The 24270-nt window shown below is 35.9% G+C and overlaps 1 long non-coding RNA gene across 2 annotated transcripts in view; it reads right to left on the reverse strand.

The window, feature by feature from the left end:
• Nucleotides 1-4228: 4228 nt before the first annotated feature.
• LOC143684986 (uncharacterized) overlaps nucleotides 4229-24270 on the reverse strand; it is a 90723-nt gene continuing 70681 nt past the window's right edge. The window contains exon 4 of one of the 2 annotated variants that reach the window (XR_013176313.1): nucleotides 4229-4337. This is a non-coding gene — a long non-coding RNA (uncharacterized LOC143684986). Of the gene's footprint in view, nucleotides 4338-7077; nucleotides 7358-24270 lie in introns of those variants that run through there. The other variant, XR_013176312.1, reaches the window with a different exon arrangement.

Consider the following 24270-nt stretch of genomic DNA (forward strand, 5'->3'; position numbering starts at 1 on the left):
ACTTCACTCATCTTTCTTTCCAACAACATCAAATTTCCCTCTCTATAACAATATTCCCACCAGCATACAAAGAAATTTTTGTTATATACCCTCCCCTCTCAAAATTCAATTTCTCTGTTCCTCCTCACAGCAGATCTCTTCAAAAAGTTGTCTCTTTCCTGTCTCCATGTCTTCTTTTCTCATTCTTCTTGAACTGACTTCAATCAAAATTTCATAGCCATCACTCTACCAAAATGGCCTCTCAAGATCCTCAGGGACCCCTACCACTTTGTCAAATACAGTGGTTAGTAGTCAGTCTAAATCCTAATCATTCCTGACATTATCAATAATCAACATTATTGAACACTTTTGCCTTGTTGAAATAGTTTTTCCACGTATTTTGGAGGATGCACTCCCTCTTGGTCCTCCTCATCTTTCATAGACAGGTCCCTGTCTCCTTTTTGGATTCTGAACTCCCTGACCTGTAAATGTTGGAGCACTTAGGATTCAGTTCTTTGGCTTCTTCTCCATCTGCATTCACTTCCTTGGTGATAGTATCTAGTTTCATGACAATGAATACTAACTATATTCTGGTGTCTATAAAAGTATATCTTAGACCTCCTCCTGGAGCTTCATATTTGCATATTCAATTGTCTACCTGACATCTCTGTTTGGTTTGGATGTCCAATTGAATTCTCAGACTTAATATGGTCCCACTCAAATTGCTGGTGTCTACTGCACCACCAAACCTACTTCTTTCACATTCTTGCCCATCTCAAGTGAAAATACCACTTTTCCAGTTGCTATGACAGGAAATTTGGAGTCTATCATAACTTCTCTTTCACAACATACTCCACATTCCTGAAAAAAACATGCTGTTGTAGCAAATGTAGATCCCACCATCTCAAAATATCTCACTTATCTCACTTACTATTATATCATGATTCAGCCTTCCTCTTCCAAATCCTCTTCACCATTCCCTCGATTGGAGAAGGAATGCAAAAGCATCATCTGCAGATCCCTTTTAAAATACAGAGGCTTGCTCCTCTGCCATCTCTATATTTAAAAAGCATTTGATGGTCATATTAGTTTGAAAATATCTCAGGTCTTTGAAAATCCTGGGAATGCTGAGGGAGGCAGTATCTATAAAATGATTGTTTTTGTTACAAAAATAGAGAGCTAGTTGTTGATTTAAGTCTTTCATGTATTGGTGTGAAAATCAGATGTTTCCACCAAACATCTCAGGTGAAATAAAAACATGAATTCATTTGCTCATACACATGTCAAAACCTTCCAACAAATATTTATTGACCACTCATGTGCCAGGCACTCTAAAAGAAGGTCTTTGTTAAGCTATAAGCAGGGAATGATAAACTGTGGCCCATAAGCCAAATCTGGCCCACTGCCTACTTTTGTAAAGAAAGTTTTATCGGAACACAGTCACGTGCAGTCATTTATATATTGTCTATGGCCTACTTTCACACTAGAACATCAGGGTTGAGTGGTTGTAACAGAGACTATATGGCCCACAAACAAAATATTTACTATCTGGTCCTTTCCAGACAAAGTTTAGTGATCCGTGTTCTAGGGAACATACCGTAAAATGAAGGCATTGGTTCCAGGACAGAGATATATTAATAACATTAGGAAAAATGCGAGGAAAGAAGCCTTGGGTGGCCGAAGAGTGGAGCAAAAGAGGTAAGAGCATGTTCATAGGGAATCCTGGTCAGACGAGTGCAAAAAGAGGATGATTGGCAATGAACGGCCCATCTCGAAGGAAGATGGTGACTAAAGACAAGCAACCATGAGGTGGCAAATATTGCATGCCTGTTGGAGGGGAGTCTTTTGAGACAGTCTGCCTGTAAATCATGTGGAAATCCTTGACAGAAAGAGACCTGCAAAGGAACAAGAGTGATACTGTAGCTGGAGAAAAATGTTTACAAGGGAGAAGCAGAATGCCTCATTTTTCTTCTGCTTGAGAAGAAAAACAGGTTGTCAGTAGCACAGTGATCAGAGGAGAGAGACTTAACTGCAAACCACAGCCTCTTGTTTCTCTGTCAGGGCCTGCCACTGCTCACTCTGTCCAAATCTGAGAGTAAACATACGTGTTCGTACTGGTCTTTAGGGGAACTAATCCTTTTGAGGATTATCTATTGGGGAAATGCTTAGGTTTGAACAAAGGGAGGTGATATTAAAACATAGCAGTGTCAATCATAAGTAGGCAGTATTGGGTAGGTTCTGATATGAGAAGAAACATGTAACACATCATTCAGACAGTAGTTTTCACAGGTGCAGGGACAAAGCAGAGGGACCTAGGGCCACTGAGGCAGTTGGTGCTCATCTATAGCCCACTGTGCCTTATCCTATAATACAACAGCCCAACTTCTACTGCCAGAGGACTCTTTCTGGAATTTGCAGCCTGCCCTGTCCAAGAGCATAACAGGTTGGAAGTTCCAGAAAATACCACCACCACCCCGCCCCCAACCCTAGTCATCCAGCTATGACTGAAGGAAGTAGGCCAATGCACTTCTCAATTCCTGTAGCCCTTAGGTGGAGTGACTCTGGGGTAGGTACTCCATGTTTCCCTCCCAGTGTTCCCCTGTGGGATTAATCTCCCATTTGTAACTGGCTTGAGAGCATGCCCTTTCCTCTTCCACTTTCATACCAGTGTTGGGATCACTTCAAATCATTGTCTCCAGGTCTCCTTCTGGGGAAATCCAAATTAAGCCTACAATGGAGGTGAGAGGCAACATGAGATAGGGCATCTGTATGAGGTTGTGTCTGAATTGTATTCAAGAAAGAATATTGAGTTTGTACTGAGAAAAGTCAAATTCAAGGTTATTGTTTGAGGAGCAAGATGAAGTCCTTAATATAAGAGCAAGTAATGAAGATCAAAGTAAGAAAGATGGAAAGCACTTGGAATGTTGTGGCTGAGCTGGTTGGGCTAATAGTTCAGTTTTGTGACTAACAGGCAGCAGTTTATTGGAGCTCTATCATCCTTTGGCCCTGATTTACGAACTTCTAAATAACTCATATGGACAGAAAAAGCTAGCCACCCATCACATGTAAATTCAATTCCAATAACTTTTTAGAACACAAAGTGAACACTTTGTATTGTTCTAGGAACTTAGCAGATAAGAAGTTGGATAAGTGGAGGTTTCTGCCCTCAAGTGACATAACAATCCAAATGGCTTTAGAATTTCAGTATCTTTTTGTAGGCATTAAAACACTCCTGTGAGGAAGCCAGGGGTGAATTATGAACATAATCCTGGAGAAGAGAATTGCTGAGAAGCAGAGTGTTGGAATGACCAACATTCACAGAGCTCATAAGAGGGAAAAGCAGGGCAAGAACCCAGGACTTCTGAGAATTGGTCCAGATCTTAATTGTGTTTTTATTTTTGTTTCTTTGCTACCACTTTGCTCCTTTGCAATTTTAGTGTTTAATTGAAGCACCAGAATTTCACAAGGCTTTAAATGGAAAAAACTTTCTCTTCCTAGTCAGTAGTGTGTGACAATTTCATTCCATCCAATTCAACATGTATTTCTTGAGACACCTATAGGCTAAATGAGGTGTTTCTAATCTAGGTGAGGGTAGATTAGATTCCATAAATTGCACATATTTATGGAATAATAAAGAAATAAAGTAGCAGCATGTATTGCATTTTATTTATAATGCCATGACAATGACAAATATAGATGTAGTATGATATGTGTCTCAGAGAGTTAGGACTGGTATTAATGAGATGGTACTGAGCCTATATGTCAAAAGTGACCCTAAGTGTGAATTGGTCTCCAGAAAAAGCTCACTAGAAGACTGACATCTGAGAAGACATGGATGGGTGGGTGGGATGTGGCTGGACATAGAGGAGAAGGGAGAGGGCTCCAAAAAATGGCAAGGAAGAAGGCAAAAATGTGAAGGTGAGCATCAAATTGGTGGAGGAAAGTGGAAAGTAATTGAAGAACATTTTTATAGCTATACTGCTGGATTTTTCATGGTTTTATATTTTTAACTATGATCAAAAATGTAAAAATTAAAAAAACAAATAACCATAAGTAACAATAATAATAAGGGAGGTCTTATTAGCAGGATTGGGTTTGAGGAGTGACATACCATGGAAATAGTTCAAAAATTGTGTCTGTTGGAGATGACCAGGAAATTTATATCTATAATTGTGCAATTTAAACATCTAATGCTGTAGAGAATGTACAAATTGATCATGAAAGTCTTTACCTTTTCAATCCTGGTTAAATGAAAGAAATACAGCATTTAGTGTAACAAAGTCTTCAACTTTGTAGATACAATATAAATCTTTTCATGTTTTATTGGAAATGGTATTCATCCTTTAACATAAAGCATTCTAAAAGACAAGAAAAAAATGCTGCAGGTTAATCTTTTGAATTAATTTTTTCTCAACAATTGGTAAAAGTTGGAGTCAGATATCAGAATAGAATTTATCTTCAAAGGAAGTTAAAGTTATTTATATTTCCCCATTATTTATTATAACTTCAGAAGTGAAAATTTTCTACTACTGTTTTAACAGAAAAATAATAAAACAATAATCATTCAAGAGAATTATAGACTCCATCCTCCATAACTGGTATCCATTTTTAAATAAAATGTTTTAAGCTTAAAAACATGTTTTGGAGGTGTACCTGCAGGATAATTCCCCTTATGTGGGTTTGCAGAACCAAAAGGTAAATACATGTGAAGTTGTGTTAATTATTGGCATGTTTCCCTTGATAAATTTTATGCCATTCTGCTCTCACATAAAAACTGTATAAAAATACGAGTGTGTCTTTTTTCAGCTCTTTCATGAGAGCGTGATGAGAACTTCTGATTTTGGATAGCTGGATATGTGAAATGATTTTTCAGTGTAGTGTCAATTTCAATTTCTTTTGGTATAAGTTCGGTTGAAAATATCTTCATGTATTTAAGGGACATTTTAATATCAACTTCTGTAAATTGCCTTTTTATGTCTTTGGCCATTTTTCTATTAGCTATTGATCCTTTTCTCAAGATGAAAGTTGTTTACATACTAGGGAGATTAGCTCTACATCTATGATACACACTGTACATCTTTTCACCCCACGTTGTCCTCTGTCATTGATTTTTGCTCTTATTTTTGGCATACAAAGTTTTTCTATTTTGTTTTTACGTAGTAGAATGTATCTGTTTTTTATTGCTGATTTTTTTTTTTAGTCATTATACAAGATTACTCACTGTGGCATTATTTGTAATTACAAAAGGTTAGAAACAACCTAAATGATTATCCTTAGGAGACTGGTTGCAAAAAACAACAATGACATAGCTATGCAATGGAGTACTATATAGTCCTAAAAAAGAATAAAGGCAGTCTCTATGCACTCCAAGCACATATGTAATGATCAGGAAGGTTTACTGCTGAGTGAAAAAATGCAACATGCAAAGGATTGTATATAGTATATTTTCCATGAAAGAAAAAGAGTAAACATGTATCAATATATTTTAAAAATAAATATTATATAAATATGTAAATATAAATGGTGTATATGCACAGACCACATATAAACACACATATACATATTTATCTTTGCCTACAGAAAACATGAGAAAGATGAGCCAGCTACTCATGCAAATGTTTACTGTTAAGAGGTGGGTGGAAACAGAGTGCAAGAGACAGGGATGGGCATGAAATTTTCTAGTGTATTTTTTATATAATTTTGAATTAGAGCCGTTTAAAAATTTACATAGTCAAAACAATAAATTTAATTTAAAAAGGAAACTTAATAGAACAAAAATAGAAAAAAAAGAACTTAACTCTGTTTCAAACAGATGTCCTAACTCTACCAGAAAAAAATTAATTCAAGTGACTTTAATTACATGGCTCTGATGGTACACCGTTAGGAGAATACATTCTAGGGACTTAGCAAGAAATCTGGAACTTAGCTAAGTAGATTTGTTGTTGGTAAATGTAATGCTGAAACAATTTTGCATGAATCATCAAATAGAGTAAATGAATAGCATATATTGAGATTTGGGGGATCAAGTTGTCAATGCCAGAGTATTGGAACATACACAGCCAGCATCTCCCTTATAGTATGTGACCAGATATGTTGACACAATTAGACAAATTCAAATTATGACGCATTCTACAAGACAACTGACCTGGACTCCTCAAAAATGTCAATGTTATGAATGAAAAACAAACAAATAATATAAGTGAGGAGAATAGTCCTAGAGCAAAGAGGACTAAAAGGACTAGACAACCCAAAACATGCATCGGCTCTGATTGGATCCAGAATTTGAACAAGAAAAAAATCCAACTCTAAAGCTGTCACGTCAACCATTAGAGAAATCTGAATGCAGACTCTTTTAGATAATATTATTGTATTGAAGTTAAATGTACTGCGTTTGAGAATGCTACTCTGGTTATGTACGAAAATGCTCCTATGTCTTAGAATATACTCATTGAAGTATTGAAGGGATAAGTTTCATAATGTCAAGAACTCTCACGCACATTTTGTGTGTGTGTGACTATGAGAGAGCAAGAGAGAGAATTTAGCAACTGTTAGCAATTTATGAACGTATAAATCTAGGTGAAGGATATATATGTGTTCATTGTTCTGGTTTTTTGTTTGTTTGTTTGTTTTGTTTTCCCAGCTTTTCTGTTGGCTTAAAAATGTTCAGAATAAAACTTAGGGATAATTTCAAAGAAGGCTGAGATAGTGAAGGCATGAGTTACTTTTTGCATATGCTGTTTTAATTCTTCTTGTCTTATGAAAGTGTTTTATTTTCATATTTACCCATATCAATCTTCATTTTTCCCAATAAAATGCATTTCCTTGGGTAAGTTTGTACATTGGAAAAGAAAGCTAAGTTACCACAAAAGCCTCTTAAGAAGGCTCCTAGTCTGTTATTGTATAGTAGTCCCCACCCACCTAGGAAATCAGTTTATGAGGATTCAGTACAAAATAAAATCTGAGATTTCATTAAAAACTTTTTAAGTTGATTCATTCTGATTTTCTGCACAAGATAGTCCACATTCCTTTGAAAATGTAAATTATTTTCTTTGAAAGAACTCAGTCTTTATTATTTCAATTTTAACAGCATTTCAGCTCATTCTTAAATTGCACCACATTCTTCTCATCTTTTGAAAACATTTTATCTTTGCTATCTTTTTGCATGCACGTACTCCGATACCTACTGCAGTGTCTCTTATTTTCCAAAGTTCTCTCTGACCCACTCTCTCATGAGGTAGGCCAAGAACGGTGAGACAAACTTTTTTTCCAAGACTCCTCCCCAGTTAATGATAGATTTAAGGGGGTAGGAAAATTCCTATTAATCAGTTTTCTCCATGAAGATTTCTCAGTTTTAACTTTTTCGTTCTTTCTTAGCCATCTGCAATTAGAACAGAGGATTACATATTTTAGGTAACTTCAATGTAAAATATTATTGGCTTAAATTTTTCCAATCAAGATTTTCTCTGGTTTTCAGACTTACATAGTCATATTTCAGCAATAGTCCTACCACAATAAATTTACTGGTAGAAGTCTCAATATAATGCATGTATTTGTTTAGACTTTGGCACTTCAGAACAGTCACCTGACCCGAAATCAGGGAACCAGTCATTGAAGCTAAAGATGGAGGATACAGCCTACCAGAATAGGATATTGAATTTTGTCAAATGATTTACAACTATCCTGAGCTTCTAATCCATTGTCTCTTGCTTTTTTAGATCAAATATATTGAAACATAATTTTCACACAATAAAACTCACCCGTTTTAAGTGTACCATTTCATGAATTTTGAAATATGTTAAGACTCATGAAACTACAATTAAAACCAAGGTATGGAAACTTTTCATCATTTTGGAAATTCCCTCATAGTGATGAGCCTGTTTAATCAACCCCTCTTCTCCACTCCCAGATCCTGGTCACCAATCATGTGTTTTCTGTCCCTACAGTTTTGTGTTTTTCAAAATGTCATATAACTGGAATCATGTGGTACTGATTTTGCATCTGGGTTCTTTTACTTAGCATATTTGAGATTCATCCATGGTTTTGCATGTTCCCATATTTCATTCCTTTATTTTACAGAAGAGTAATCCATGGTATGGATGAACCCCAGATTGTTTATCCATTCACCAGTTAATGGACAATTGGGTTGTTTCCAGATTTTCAGTTATTTTGAAAAAGCTGCTATAAACATTCCCACACGAGCCTTTGTGTGGACATATGTTTTCATTTCTCCTGGATAAATACCTGGGAGCAGAATGACTGTCACATGGTGTATTTGTTTCCTATTGCTGCTGTAACAAATTACCACAAATTCAGTGGCTTAAAACAGCCCACATTTATTCTTTTACAGTACGGGGAGCCAAAAGCCTAAAATCAGTGTTGGCAGGGCTGTTTTTTTCTGGAGGTTCTTAGGAGAGAATCCGTTGCTTTGCTTTTTTCAGTTTCTAGAATTGCATTCCTTGGCATTTTCAAAATTCTTTTTTGCTTCTGTTGCCACATGGCCTTCTCTCTTCCAAAGCAGTATCTCTCTCTTCGTTTCTCTTATAAACACAGTTGTGATTACATCATTGGGCTGACCCAGATAATCCAGGATAATCGACCCATCTCAATAGCCTAAACTGAATCACATCTGCCAAGTCTCCGTTTTCATCTCCAGTAATATATTCAGTGTTTGTAGATCAAGACTTGGACATCTTAGGGGGCTATTATTCAGCCTATCACCTATTATAAGTATGTATTTAACTTTAAAGAAAATTACAAACTCTTACCCAAAAGTAATGAAAGAGATTTTCAGTTGCTCCACATCCTTATCACCATTCAGTGTTGTGAGTTCTATTAATTTTATGCACTCTAGTAGGTGTGCAGTGTTATATCATTGCAGTTTTATTTTACATTTTCTCAGATCTAATGATGTTGAGCATCTCCTCATGTACTTCTTTGCCACCTACAGATGTTGGCTAAATGACTTTTCCAATATTTTTCAAATTATTTAATTTGATCGTTTGAATGCAAATGTTTTAACATTTATTTTGCAGTTATTACTCCAACCTGTGGCTTATCTTTTTGTTTTCTTAACAGTGTGTTTCAATGAGCAGATGTTTTGAATTTTGTGGAAAACAATGTTGCTATTAATTATTTTTTAGTTAATTTTTTAGTGATGTGAGGTGTGTCTCAAAGTTCATCTTCCTGCAAATATATATCCATTTGCTTCAGCATCATTTGTTGAAAATGATGCTGAAGCAATGGTAGCACCATTGAATTACCTTGGCTCCTATATTAAAAGTTAATGAATCAGGGGGGGCCGCGGTGGCTCAGCGGGCAAAGTGCTTGCCTGCTATGCCGGAGGACCTCGGTTCGATTCCCGGCCCCAGCCCATGTAACAAAAAACGGAAAAACAAAATACAATAAAACAAGAAAATGTTTAAAGATGTTTCCCTTTCTTCCTTCCTTCTATCCTTCCTTCCTTCTCTCTGTCTTTCCTTTAAAAAAAAAAAAAAAAAAAAAAAAAGTTAATGAATCATATATATGAATATCAATTTCTGAACTCTATTCTATTCTATTGATCTATATGTCTAGCCTTATGTTAATATATAGCATTATAGTGAGCCTTGAAATCACTTAGCACGTGTCCTGTAACTGCGCTTTTTCACGTTTGTTTTGGCCATTTTAGATCACTTGCTTATTTCTATAAATTTTAGAATATGCTTATAAACTCTAAGTCTGCTAACCTTTTCATTGGAATTGTGTTAAGTCTATAGATTATTTGGGGAAGAATTAACATCTAAGTCATATAGAGGCTTTCAAACCATGAAATAGCATATTACCCAAATTATTTACCTCTTTTAATTTTCCTCAATGTTTTATAGTTTTAAAACTCACACTTTTGTTAACTTTGTTCTTAAGTATTTCATCTTTTGGACACTATTTTAAATTGCATTGTTTTCTAAAGTCTCAATTTCTAATTGCTTACTCCTGCTACATATAAACACTCTCTAATTTCACTTACTAACAAGTTTCTTTTCTGGAGATTCCTTAGGATTTTCTATGTACATAATCATGACACCTGCAAATAAAGACAGTTTTATTTCTTTGTTTCCAATATGTATACTTTTTTGTTGCTTGCCTTGTTTCATTGGTTAGAAGCTAAAGTAAATTGTAGTACAAAAGTGATGAGAGCAGATGTTTTTTGCCTTGTTGCCTACCTTAGAAGTAAAGCATTAAGTCTTTCACCACTAAATATATGGCTAGCTGTAAATACTTTTAAAGATGCCCTTTATTAGGGTGAATAAGTTCCTTCGTATTTCTAGTTTCTATACCTAATTCTCATAAGTGAATATTGAATTTAATCAAATGTTTTTTTTAATTTTAAAAATTTATTTATTAATTAATTTAAAAAATTTAACAAGCATACTAAAACATTAACATGTGATCATTCCATTCTACATATATAATCAGTAATTCACAATATCATCACTTAGTTGCATAGTCATAATTTCTTAGAACATTTGCATCAATTCAGAAAAAGAAATAAAAAGAAAACAGAAAAAAAATTACACAAAAACAGAGAAAAAAAGATTATACATACCATACCCTTTGCCCCTTGCTTTCATTGATCACTAGCATTTCAAACTAAATTTATTTTAACATTTGTTCCCCCTATTATTTATTTTTATTCCATATGTTCTACTCGTCTGTTGACAAGGTAGATAAAAGAAGCATCAGACACAAGGTTTTCACAATCACACAGTCACATTGTGAAAGCTATATCATTATTCAATCATCCTCAAGAAACATGGCTACTGGAACACAGCTCTACATTTCAGGCAGTTCCCTCCAGCCTCTCCATTGCATCCTGAATAACAAGGTGATATCTACTTAATGCGTAAGAATAACCTCCAGGATAACCTCTTGACTCTGTTTGGAATCTCTCAGCCATTGACACTTAGTCTCATTTCACTCTTCCCCCTTTCGGTCGAGAAGGTTTTCTCAATCCCTTGATGCTGAGTCTCAGCTCATTCTAGGGTTTTTCTCAATCACTCGATGCTGAGTCTCAGCTCATTCTAGGATTTCTGCCCCACGCTGCCAGGAAGGTCCACACCCCTGGGAGTCATGTCCCACGTAGACAGGGGGAGGGTGGTGAGAATGCTCTTCGTGTTGGCTGTAGAGAGAGGCCACATCTGAGCAACAGAAGAGGCCCTCTTGGGGGTGACTCTTAGGCCTAAATTTTAAATAGACTTGACCTATCCTTTGTGGGGTTAAGTTTCATATGAACAAACCCCAAGACTGGGGGCTCAGCCTGTAGCTTTGGTTGTCCACACTGCTTGTAAGAATATCAAGAATTCAACTTGGGGAAGTCGAATTTCTCCCCGTTCTCACCATTTCCTGAAGGGGACTTTGCAAATACTTTTCCACTCACTGATCGAATCACTCTGGGATTCATCGGGGCATCACTCTGGACAAACCAACAAAATCTCATGTCCTACCCAAGATTCCAAGTACTTATGGTGTTCAATCAAGCTATCTACATAAGTTATCTTAGGAAATGCACTAGTCAAAATACAAATTTTGTACCAAATAAACATTTTTTGCTTTAGTCTCACACATAAGGTGAAATTTTAAAATATTAATTACCATCTATTTTCAGTACCTTGCAGTAATGACATTCCTTTGTTCTTCCACATGCATAAACATTTTTAAAATTTGTACATTTAGTCACTATTATTATACACTCTAGGCATTCCTAGATTTTACCATCTCAATCTTTAATGTCTTTCTTTCTTTCTGATTTCATTTATGCCCCCAGCTCTCGCCCCCCCTCTATCATTCTCACATGCAGCTTCATTCAGTGTTTTAACATAATTGTATTACAGTTAGGTAGTATTGTGCTGTCCATTTCTGAGTTTTTATATTCAGTCCTGTTGCACAATCTGTATCCCTTCAGCTGCAGTTACCCAATATCTTACCCTATTTCTATCTCCTGATGGTCTCTGTTACCAACAAAATATTCCAAGTTTATTGACTAATGTCAGTTCATATTAGTGAGACCATACAGTGTTTGTCCTTTTGTTTTTGGCTAATCTCACTCAGCATAATGTCCTCAAGGTACATTCATGTTGTTACATACTTCATAACTTTATTCTGTCTTAAAGCTGCATAATTTTCCATCATATGTATATACCACAGTTTGGTTAGCCACTTGTCTGTTGTTGGACATTTTGATTGTTTCCATATCTTTGCAGTTGTAAATAACACTGCTATAAACATTGGTGTGCAAATGTCCATTTGTGTCTTTGCCCTTATGTCCTTTGAGTAGATACCTGGAATGGTATTGCCGGGTCATATGACAATTCTATATTCAGCTTTTTGAGGAACCACCAACTACCTTCCACAGCGGTTGCACCATTTGATATTCCCACCAACAGTGGATAAGTGTGCCTCTTTCTCCACATCCTCTCCAGCACTTGTCACTTTTCTGTTTTGTTGATAATGGCCATTCTGGTGGGTGTGAGATGATATCTCATTGTGGTTTTGATTTGCATTTCTCTAATGACCAGGGAAGTTGAGCATCTCTTCATGTGCCTTTTGGCCATTTGTATTTCGTCTTCTAAGTGTCTGTTCAAGTCTTTTTCCCATTTTGTAATTGGATTGGCTGTCTTTTTGTTGTTGAGTTGAGCAATCTCTTTATAAATTCTGGTTACTAGACTTTATCTGATATATCGTTTCCAAATATTGTCTACCATTGTGTAGGCTGTCTTTTTACTTTCTTGATGAAGTTCTTTGATGTGTAATAGTGTTTAATTTTTGAGGAGTTCCCAATTATTTCTTTCTTTCTTCAGTGCTCTTGCTTTGGGTGTAAGGTCTATAAAACCGCCTCCAAATATAAGATTTATAAGATATTTCCCTACATTTGTTTCTAACTGTTCTATGGTCTTAGATCTAATGTTTAGGTCTTTGATCCATTTTGAGTTAACTTTTATATAGGGTGTGAGATATGGGTTCTCTTTCATTCTTTTGCATATGGATATCCAGTTCTCTAGGCACCATTTATTGAAGAGACTGTTCTGTCCTAGGTGAGTTGGCTTGACTGCCTTATCAAAGATCAAATGTCCATAGATGAGAGGGTCTATATCTGAGCACTCTATTCTATTCCATTGGTCAATATATCTATCTTTATGCCAGTACCATGCTGTTTTGACCACTGTAGCTTCATAATATACCTTAAATACCGGCAGCATGAGACTTCTGACTTCATTTTTTTCCCTCAGGATACTTTTAGCTATTTGGGGCATGCTGCCCTTATAGATAAATTTGCTTATTGGTTTTTCTATTTCTGAAAAGTAAGTTGTTGGGATTTTGATTGGTATTGCATTGAATCTGTAAATCAATTTAGGTAGAACTGACATCTTAACTATATTTAGTCTTTCAATCCATGAACATGGTATGCCCTTCCATCTATTTAGGTCTTCTGTGATTTCTTTTTACAATTTCTTGTAGTTTTCTTTGTATAGGTCTTTTGTCTCTTTAGTTAAATTTATTCCTAAATATTTTATTCTTTTGGTTGCAATTGTAAATGGAATTTGTTTCTTGATTTCCTCTTCAGATTGTTCATTACTAGTGTATAGAAACACTACAGATTTTTGAGTGTTGATCATGTACCCTGCCACTTTGCTGTAGTCGTTTATTAGCTCTAGTAGTTTTGCTGCAGATTTTTCAGGGTTTTCGACATATAGTATATCATCTGCAAACAGTGAGAATTTTACTTCTTCCTTTCCAATTTTGATGCCTTGTATTTCTTTTTCTTGTCTAATTTCTCTGGCTAGAACTTCCAACACAATGTTGAATAACAGTGGTAATAGTAGACATCCTTGTCTTGTTCCTCACCTTAGGGGGAAAGTTTTCAGTTTTTCCCCATTGAGGATGATATTAGCTGTGGGTTTTTTTATATATTCCCTTTATCATTTTAAGGAAGTTCCCTTCTATTCCTATCCTTTGAAGTGTTTTCAACAGGAAAAGATGTTGAATTTTGTCAAATGCCTTTTCTGCATCAATCGAGATGATCATGTGGTTTTTCTGCTTTGATTTGTTGATATGTTGTATTACATTAATTGATTTTCTTATGTTGAACCATCCTTGCATACCTGGGATGAATCCTACTTGGTCATGATGTATAATTCTTTTAATGTGTTGCTGGATTCGATTTGCTAGAATTTTGTTGAGGATTTTTGCATCTATATTCATTAGAGAGATTGGTATGTAGTTTTCTTTTCTTGTAATATCTTTGTCTGGCTTTGGTGTGAGGGTGATGTTGGCTTCATAGAATGAATTAGGTAGCTTTCTCTCCTCTTTAATTTTTTGGAAGAGTTTGAGCAGTGTTGGTACTAATTCTTTCTGGAATGTTTGGTAGAATTCACATGTGAAGCCATCTGGTCCTTGACTTTTCTTTTGGGGGAGCTTCTTAATGACTGATTCAATTTCTTTACTTGTGATTTGTTTGTTGAAGTCGTCTAGTTCCTCTTGAGCCAAAGTTGGTTGTTCATGCCTTTCTAGGAAGTTGTCCATTTCATCTACATTGTCGAATTTATTAGCATAAAGTTGTTCATAATATCCTGTCATTACTTCCTTTATTTCTGTGGGGTCAGTGGTTATGTCTCCTCTTCCATTTCTGATCTTATTTATTTGCATCCTCTCTCTTCTTCTTTTTGTCAATCTTGCTAAGGGTCCATCAATCTTATTGATTTTCTCATAGAACCAGCTCCTGGTTTCATTGATTTTCTCAATTGTTTTCATGTTCTCAATTTCACCTATTTCTGCTCTAATGTTCATTATTTCTTTCCTTTTGCTTGCTTTGGGGTTAGTTTGCTGTTCTTTCTCTAGCTCTTCCAAGTGGACACTTAATTCCTTGATTTCTGCCCTTCTTTTTTGATACAGGCATTTAGGGCAATAAATTTCCCCCTTAGCACTGCCTTTGCTGCATCCCATAAGTTTTTATATGTTGTGTTTTCATTTTCATTTGCCTCAAGGTATTTACTGATTTCTCTTGTAATTTCTTCCTTGACCCACTGGTTGTTTAAGAGTGTGTTGTTGAGCCTCCACATATTTCTGAATTTTCTGGCACTCTGCCTATTATTGATTTCCAACTTCATTCCTTTATGATCTGAGAAAGTGTTTTGTATGATTTCAATCTTTTTAAATTTATTGAGACTTGCTTTGTGACCCAGCATATAGTCTATCTTTGAGAATGATCCATGAGCACTTGAGAAAAGGTGTATCCTGCTGTTGTGGGGTGTAATGTTCTATAAATGTCTGTTAAGTCTAGCTTATTTATTGTATTATTCAAATTCTCTGTTTCTTTATTGATCCTCTGTCTAAATTTTCTGTCCATTGATGAGAGTGGTGAATTGAAGTCTCCAACTATTATGGTAGATGTGTCTATTTCTCTTTTCGGTGTTTTCAGTGTTTGCCAAATGTATTTTGGAGCATTCTGGTTTGGTGCATAAATATTTATGATTGTTATGTCTTCGTGCTGAATTGTTCCTTTTATTAGTACATAGTATCCTTCTTTGTATCTTTTAACTGTTTTACATTTGAAGTCTAATTTGTTGGATATTAATATAGTTACTCTTGCTCTTTTCTGATTGTTATTTGCATGAAATATCTTTTCCCAACCTTTTACTTTCAACCTATGTTTATCTTTGGGTCTAAGATGTGTTTTCTGTAGACAGCATATAGATGGGTCCTGTTTTTTAATCCATTCTGCCAGTCTATGTCTTTTGATTGGGGAGTTTAATCCATTAACGTTTAGTGTTATTACTCTATGGGTAGTACTTTCTTCTACCATTTTGCCTTTTGGATTTTATATGTCATATCTAATTTTCCTTCTTTTTACCTTTACTCATAGTCTTCCTTTCTACACTCTTCTCCACACCTCTCTCTTTTGGCTTTTCATATCTGTCTCTAGTGCTCCCTTTAGTATTTCTTGTAGAGCTGGTCTCTTGATCACAAATTCTCTCAGTGATTTTTTTTATCTGAAAATGTTTTAATTTCTTCCTCATTTTTGAAGGATAATTTTGCTGGATGTAGAATTCTTGGTTAGCAGTTTTTCTCTTTCAGTATTTTAAATATATCATCCCACTGTCTTCTCACCTCCATGGTTTCTGCTGAGAAATCTACATAGAGTCTTATTGGGTTTTCCTTGTATGTGATGGATTGTTTTTCTCTTGCTGCTTTCAAGATCCTCTCTTTCTCTTTGACCTCTAACATTCTGATTAGTAAGTGTCTTGGAGTACATCTATTTGGATCTATTCTCTGTGGGGTACACTACACTTCTTGGATCTGTAATTTTAAGTCTTTCATAAGAGTTGGGAAATTTTCAGTGCTAATTTCCTCCATTAGTTTTTCTCCTCTTTTTCCCTTCTCTTCTCCTTCTGCAACACCCACCACAGGTATATTCATGCACTTCATATTGTCATTCAATTCCCTGAGTCCCTGCTCCTATTTTTCCATTTTTTCCCCATAGTTTCTGTTTCTTGTCAGATTTCAGATGTTTTGGCCTCCAGTTCACTAATCCTATCTTCTGCCTCTTGAAATCTACCACTGTAGGTTTTCATTGTTTTTTTTTCATCTCTTCTACTGTGCCTTTCATTCCCATAAGTTCTGTGATTTGTTTTTTCAGACTTTCAATTTCCTCTTTTTGTTCATTCCTTGCCTTCTTTATATCCTCCCTCAATTCATTAATTTGCCTTTTAATGAGGTTTTCCATGTCTGCTCGTATATTCTGCACTAATTGTTTCAGCTCCTGTATCTCATTTGAATTGTTGGTTTGTTCCTTTGACTGGGCCATATCTTCAATTTTCCTGGTGCAATTTGTTATTTTTTGCTGGTGTCTAGACATTTAATTATCTCAACTAGTTTATTCTGGAGATTGCTTTCACTACTTTTACCTAGGGTTTTCTTGCTGGATGAATTTGTTGTCTATCTGTTCTTTGACATTCAGTTCAGCTTTTTCTGAACCTCTAGCTTAGGTTTTGTTTAACAGAGGAGAATTTTTCAGTTCTTGTTTTCTTGTCTCCTGCCCTGCTTGTATGGTGCCTTTCCCCTCCCCACCCCCCACCCTTAGGAGGGTCTACATTGGTATTATAGACACCACCCAGATTTTCCAAGACCAAACTGGCCTCCTATCAGGCGAAAAGAGTCACCTGCATCGGTTTTCCCTGGGGATGAGACCCAGCAAGTTGAAAGACTTTCCTGTGAAGTCTCTGGGCTCTGTTTTTCTTATCCTGCCCTGTATGTGGCACTTGTCTGCCTTCAGGTCCCACCAGCATAAGATGATGCAGTACCTTTAACTTTGGCAAACTCTCTCTGCTGGGAGACAGAGGAGAGGTTATAGACTAGTTTTAATGGCTTCCAATTACCAAGCCCTGGTGTCTGAATTCCTTGAGGGAGGGATTCCACTTGAGTTGGGCTTCACCCCTCCCCTGGAGAAGGCACAGGCTCCAGACAAGCCCTCAAATGAGCTTGTTTCTGCCTATACCTGGGGCAGTTGCAGCCTGACAAGTCCTGCCACTGTATCCAAAGGCAGTCAAGCCTTTGTAGAAACACAGCCACAAAAACCTCTGTTTCTTTTCTTTTTTTCTTTTTTCTGTCAGCCCAATGAGCGACCTCCACTTTGACCAGGTTCATCTGAGCTGGGGGCCTATTTTTACTAGTCAGAATTTGTTAATTAATTTCACAATTGGTGTTTGGTTGGGCTCAGCCCCTGCTGCTGTTAAAGTCTCTTTCCTTTCCCCTCTGGGAAGCAGCCTGTGGGGGAGGGGTGCTGGCCACTGTGGCTTGGGGAACTCACAGTTCTGGAGAGGCTCACAGCAGGTCCAACTGATCTGGACTGGGGTACGCTGTGTGTCTGGTCACTGATGTGTCCCCAGGAGCTGTTCTGTACTGTTTCTGGTTATTTAGTAGTCGTTCTGGAGGACGAACTAAAAAGCACACATTGCTAAGCCACCATCTTGGCCCCTCTTCTCTAGAAGTCTAAATTAATCAAATGTTTTTGACCTTGTATCCTTTTTGTTTGTTTGTTTTTTTGGCATAGGCAGGATCCAGGAATTGAACCAGAGTCTCTGGTATGGCAGGTGAGAATTCTGCCACTGAGCCACTGTTGTACCCCCAAAAGGAAGGTTTTTGTTGTTGCTGTTGTTTATATTTGGCATGAGCAGCCTCCAGGAATCAAATCTGGGTCTCCTGCTTTTCACACCAGAATTTAACCATGGAGCTACCCTTGCCTTCCTATATACATTTTTTCACATTTTTATTATTAAATATAACATACATATACAAAGAAAAGAAAGAAAAAGTAATAGTTTTCAAAGTATGCTTCAACAAGTACTTACAAGAACAGATTTCAGAATTTGTTATGGGTTATCATTCCACTATTTCAGATTTTTCCTTCTAGCTGCTTCAAAATACTGGAGGCTAGAAGAAACTTTTTTTCTTTTTTGTGAAATTAATATATATACAAAAAAGAAAAAAATTTCAAAACACATCACAACAATCACTTGCAGAACAGATTTCATAGTTTGTAATGGGTTACAATTCCACAATTATAGGTTCTCACTTCCAGCTGCTCTAAGATACTGCAGACCAAAAGAAATACTAATATAAGGATTCAGCAGTGATACTCATTTGTTAAACTCTACTTCTCTGCATAACTCCACCATCACCTTTGATCTTTCTTCCACTCTTTAGGAGTATTTGGGCCATGCCCATTCTAACATTTTCATGTTGGAATGGGCTGTTGATAATAGAGATAGGAGGATGGAACTAGTTGATGTTCTTATATACATATATTATTTTTAATTATTGCTGTGGTGAATTAAAGTGATTAAAATTTTTGAATTTGGAACTAAACTTTAATTTCTTGGCTAATTCACATTTGGGTCATGATGCATTATCATTTTCATGCAATGCTAGATTTAAGTTGCTAATATTTGTTAATTTTATGCATCTATGTTCATGAGAGGTCCAAATCAATGGTTTTCTTTTTCTGAAATATCTTTGGCTAATTTTGATATCAGTATAATCCTAGTCTTACAAAACAAGTTGGGAAGAGGTTCATCCTCTTGAATTTTCTGAAAAAACTGTATTAAATTGGTACTATTTCTTCTGTAATTGTCTGATAGAAATCACCAATATTGCTGTCACAGTATGGGATTTTACTTTTGGGAAGGTTTTTAAGTACAAATTCAATTTTGAAAATGGATATGGGGTCATTCAGGTTATCTTGTCCTTGATTAGCTTTCAATACTTTATATCTTGTAAGAAATTTATCTATTTCAGTTAACATATTTGTTATCAAAATGTTATTCATAATATTCTATTATTAACCTTTTATCATCTGTAATATCTATAGTGATGCCTCTTCTTTCATTCTTGATACTAGTAATTTGTGTCTTTTCCCTTTCTTGATCAGTCTGCCTATGTATTTATCAATTCCATTAATCTTTTGGAAGAACCAACTTTTGCTTTGGTTCATTTTCGATGTTGTATTTTTGTTTTCAATTTCATTGATTTCTGCTCTTATTTCATTGTTTTCTTCCTACTTCTTGCTTCAGACTAATTTGCTCTTCATTTTTTAGATTCTAAAAGTGGACACTTAAGTGATAGATTTGAATGCCTGGTGATTTTTTAAAAATTATATGAAGCTATAAATTTCCCTCTACAAATTTGGTGATAATTGTTACAGCAGCAATAGGAAAGTAGTACAGCTACATAGAATTACTTTGAAATAGATATGTACAAATATCAGGATGACTGCATTCAATGAAATCTCTCTCTCTCTCTCTCTTTTCACACACACACAAAGACTTCTTTGTGCCATGGATTTTCATTACAACTATATAATTCACTCAGATCAGGATACAGAACATGGCTTTTTAAATAGCAGGGTAGAGAACAGTATGTGTTTTATAATCCCAAACTATGAACACATGCTTATTTCTGAAGGTGCATAAAATATATTTATATAGAGAAATGTTTGAGGAAATGGTCACCAAACTGTTATTAGTATACAGCTCAATAGTGAGAATTTAGGTGATTTTTTCACTTTTACTTTTCATATATTGTTCATTTCCAATGAACCTGAATATATATGTATATAAAAATGTATCCATCCTCACACTAAAGATTTGGATGCTTTATTGTGTAGGTAATACAACAATGTTGTTTCATGTTGTTTAGCATTAAAAAGTTGCCTTTTATTAGTTTGTACAGTAGAACATTATAAATTGAAAAATGCTTTATCAATATAAGTTTTTATTATTATTACAATTATTTATGGCCAGGCAGAATTTAGAATAGGGAGACTTCAGAGCAGCATATTTAAAATGAAATTTGGACATTTTGGCTTTCTACCTCTCTTAAGAAGTTTTTATATGATGGCATGTCCTGATAACTATAGCCTTAATACCCTATTTTCTGGGTGACTCTTCTATTTGTATTTTTCTTAACTTCGAAGGTCAAAATAGAAATGTGTGGAGAATAAAATATTACACTTTTTCTTTTGTCAGCAAAGTCATTAAACTCGCTAGGACTTTTCTAATGAGTAAATATCACCTTGTAAACAAGACTTTAAATTAATTTCTTCTCTTTTCTCATTTTCAGTACTCGTTTGATTTTAATCTTTTGACTTATTTTCTATTGAGATTATAAAACAACCTTCCCAAATGACTCAAAGATGTGTTTTCTCTACTCAAAATCCTTTAAATACAATCATTAAAACTTTACACATTTAAAAGATATTTAGAAAACGGTTTCTGATTTTCACTATAGAACTGTTTCAGAATTTTTTCTATGCATTTGGTGACTGCACCAAGACAAAAACTATAACTGGTTTCTTCTATTCAAGAGATTTTAAAATCACCTAGCCAGAAATTCAGTACCTCTCTGCCTTGACTTACTAATGAAAAACATGAAATTATATCTGTTCTCCAAATATATTAAAAATAATTTGGGTATCAAAAGATATCAGGGTCTTCTTTTTTAAGGTGCTTTTGAAAAAGGTAGTCTACTCTATTGTTCTTACCTAGAGTTTTACTTCTTCGTTCTTTTTCTTTAGATTAACTTCCCCTAAGCTCAAGAACTTTTTTTATTTTTAAGGATTCTAACTACTTTAAGGCCTTTTACATTTTCTTAGATTAAAAAATTTTAAGTTACTACAACAGACAATGTGTTTGTTCTTATTGCTTCTGCTCAGAAGTGACGCACATGCCATCACTTCCTCTCATTTTTCTAGGGCAAAGCTATTCACACAAACATTCTTGAGTCCAATAATATTGGTACATATAATTCTCCTGCTGAAAAGGGATTGCAACTTTGTGCTGGGGTTTTCTCCAGTAACCTTACTCGGTGTCACATGAACAATCTTGGGAAAGTTCACTCTGTGGTACAAGCTAGTGGAAGGAAACCACAACCGCCAACAAATCTCCTCCAAACTCACTTTCTCTACATCCCAGGTGGAATAAAAGACTTAACTGCAAGGGGAAGGGTGACAGAAACTAGTGAGGACCTGCCTGAGGACATTGGCTGAAACTCACTGCAACTGTGAAATGCAGTGGCAGCCACCCCCGAAGTTCTTCCAGACCATTCCCAAGATCTCCCTCCCCTAGGGAACAAAAACTTTTATCTACCTGGAAAAAGGTAGCCAACCAGAGCCTGAAGGAATTTACAGAAACCTTCTGCAACTGATGGAGAAAAGTGAGAAAAATAAGCTCTCTCCTAGGAGTGGGAAAGGAATCTGTGCTAGATGCAGCAATGCATCCGGAAAAGAGGCCAGACCCTGAGAACCAGAATCACAGTGCTTGCCTAAGGCTGAGGCTTGGTCAGAACTTGAGAGTTTGTCCACTTCCTATTCCCAACCATCACACTAAAGTAAGAGTCAAGTACAAGTAACAGTGGAATGCACCTGGGAGAGCTGCAAGAGTCAGATTTTTTTGTGGAGCAGTGCAAAGGGATGATCTTTTGAAAGCCAACATTGAAAAATAAAAACATGCAAGTTCACCCACATCACAACATAAGGCATCACTAAGGGAATTCTCAAGACTCTGTGACACTGAGGCTAACCATTGCCACAACCAAACTTCAGCCCAAGCTAACTCTTGACTATATTAACACAGAACCTCATACTAAAGGCCTAGCAGTTGGAAAAGTTATGCTCATCTCCAAGTATAAAAAATACCTACTTCATTATCTTTTGTCCTACCCAACATGTCAGCTATTCAACAAAAAAGTACAAGCCAAAACAAAGCCAAGAAAAAAGCATAAAGAGGCAATGCAATCTTTAGTACCAGACCCAGATGTGACATGGATGGTGAAACGATTAGACAGGGAATTTACAATACTAAGGTGAATATATTTAAGGTGCAAATAGAAAAGGTAGACAATGTGCAAATAGATAGTTTCTTAGAAAAACTAAAAGAAAAGCTCAAATGGAAACTAGAAAAACACGGAAAGATGGATGAAGAATGTCTTTGATGGTCCAATCAGTGAATTTAACATAATCAAGTAAAGAATCAGTGAACTTGAAGTGAGGTCAATTGAAATTACCCAAACCGAAACACATATTCACCTAGAGTTGCAAAAAGGAAAAAAAGAACAGATCATCCAGAGATTTGGTATAATACCAAGCAGTCTAATATATGCATAACTGAAACATCAAAAAGGAAAGAAAGTGTGAAAAAAATTTCAAAATAATTGAAAAAATATTTATGGAGAATTTTATGAACTTAGTGGCAGACATCAAATCTTTGAATTCAAGAAGCTCAGAGAACCTCAAACTGTACAAATATACATATCAGGTGTGCAGCATAGCACCATTACAAGTTCTAGAGAGTAGTCCATTTTTTAGCCTCTGATCATGTGTAAAATCTCAGCTGACCCTACCTGTTTCAGCACCTCCCCTCTCTTATTGCTTCTAAGCATAGTTTTTGCCATGTGTGCTGCTGCTTAATTTTAGATCCTTGGAGATATATATTTTGTTCAACAACGTGTTTCAATTAAAAATATTTTATCTGTCACTGTTATGTGTATGTGGGGAAGAAAGAAGTGAGGAGCTCACTTTACAGTTGCAAGTAAACAAGCAATTACAATACAAAGTGACAGAATAATGGTGTATAGGAGTCTGAGGGAACCTACGCTATTCTCCAGCTAGGAAGCCATGAGGTAAATCTGAGAGAAGCTGACATCACTGCTTAAAAACTGATTAAGTGTTTTACCAAGGCCCAGAGAGTTAGGAGAAAATATCCAATAATGGGAAGCAGTTGGAATGAATGTCCCAGAACAAGAGATACTAAAGGCACATTTGAAGACCTGAAGAATGCTTAATATGGCTTGAGAAGAAAATGGGTGGGAGCTGGTAAATCGCTAAAGGTGAGGTGGAGAAGTAAACAGGCTCCATATCAATAAAAAATCTTGGAATTTTTCTTACAGATTTTCAGACTTATTCTGAAGTCATTAAAGGATTTTTGGCATGGTCAGAATTTTAGGTTAGGAAAAGTGTGGCTGTAGAATGGTTATAGAATGGAGGCGGGTAGAGCTGGAGGCAAAAATAACAGCTTGGAGGCTGTGTTGTGAGCTAGGTAAGAGGAGAGGGTTTGCACCACTCAGAAGTAGGCAGTGGCTATAAGGAGAGGTGGAATGATTCAAGATATTCGGAAGATGAAACAAGAAAACTTGAAAACTGATTATACTCCTGGGATGGGAAAGGATAAATCAATGGGCCATGAACAAGTTGTAGGTGTTGTTTGCTTGTTCTTGTTTGTTTGTTTGTGTGCATGGTCTGGGAATTGAACCCAGGTCTCCTGCATGAAAGATGAGCATTCTACCACTGAACCACCTGTGCACCCCAAGTTGCAGATGTTGAACAATTGGGTAGCATGCGGTGCCGTTCATTGAGAAATAAAACAAAGCAGAAGTTTACCACATTGGGTAAATTTTATAGGGGGTAGAGAGAGATGGAAAAAATAATGTTTTATTTTGATTATGTCACAAATAGAAATCACTTGGGAAATATATCATTTTAATTGGCTCTAGCTTCCATACTCACTTGTCATTCCTTAGGTTTCAGCATTCTGACCCTCCCTGTGTATAGCTATATCCTTTAACCAGGAAACTCCTCCCAGCCTAAATCTCTCTCAGAGGTCCTCCAAATGGGGTTTTCCTAAAATTGTTAAAAGTCCTATGCATATTCAATGAACTCAGGCTCCATTTCTCTTCAAACACACTATCAGCCCTATAAAAGATTTGTCA

This window comes from Tamandua tetradactyla, chromosome 1 (genome assembly GCF_023851605.1).
Source record: "Tamandua tetradactyla isolate mTamTet1 chromosome 1, mTamTet1.pri, whole genome shotgun sequence".
Classification (NCBI taxonomy): domain Eukaryota; kingdom Metazoa; phylum Chordata; class Mammalia; order Pilosa; family Myrmecophagidae; genus Tamandua; species Tamandua tetradactyla.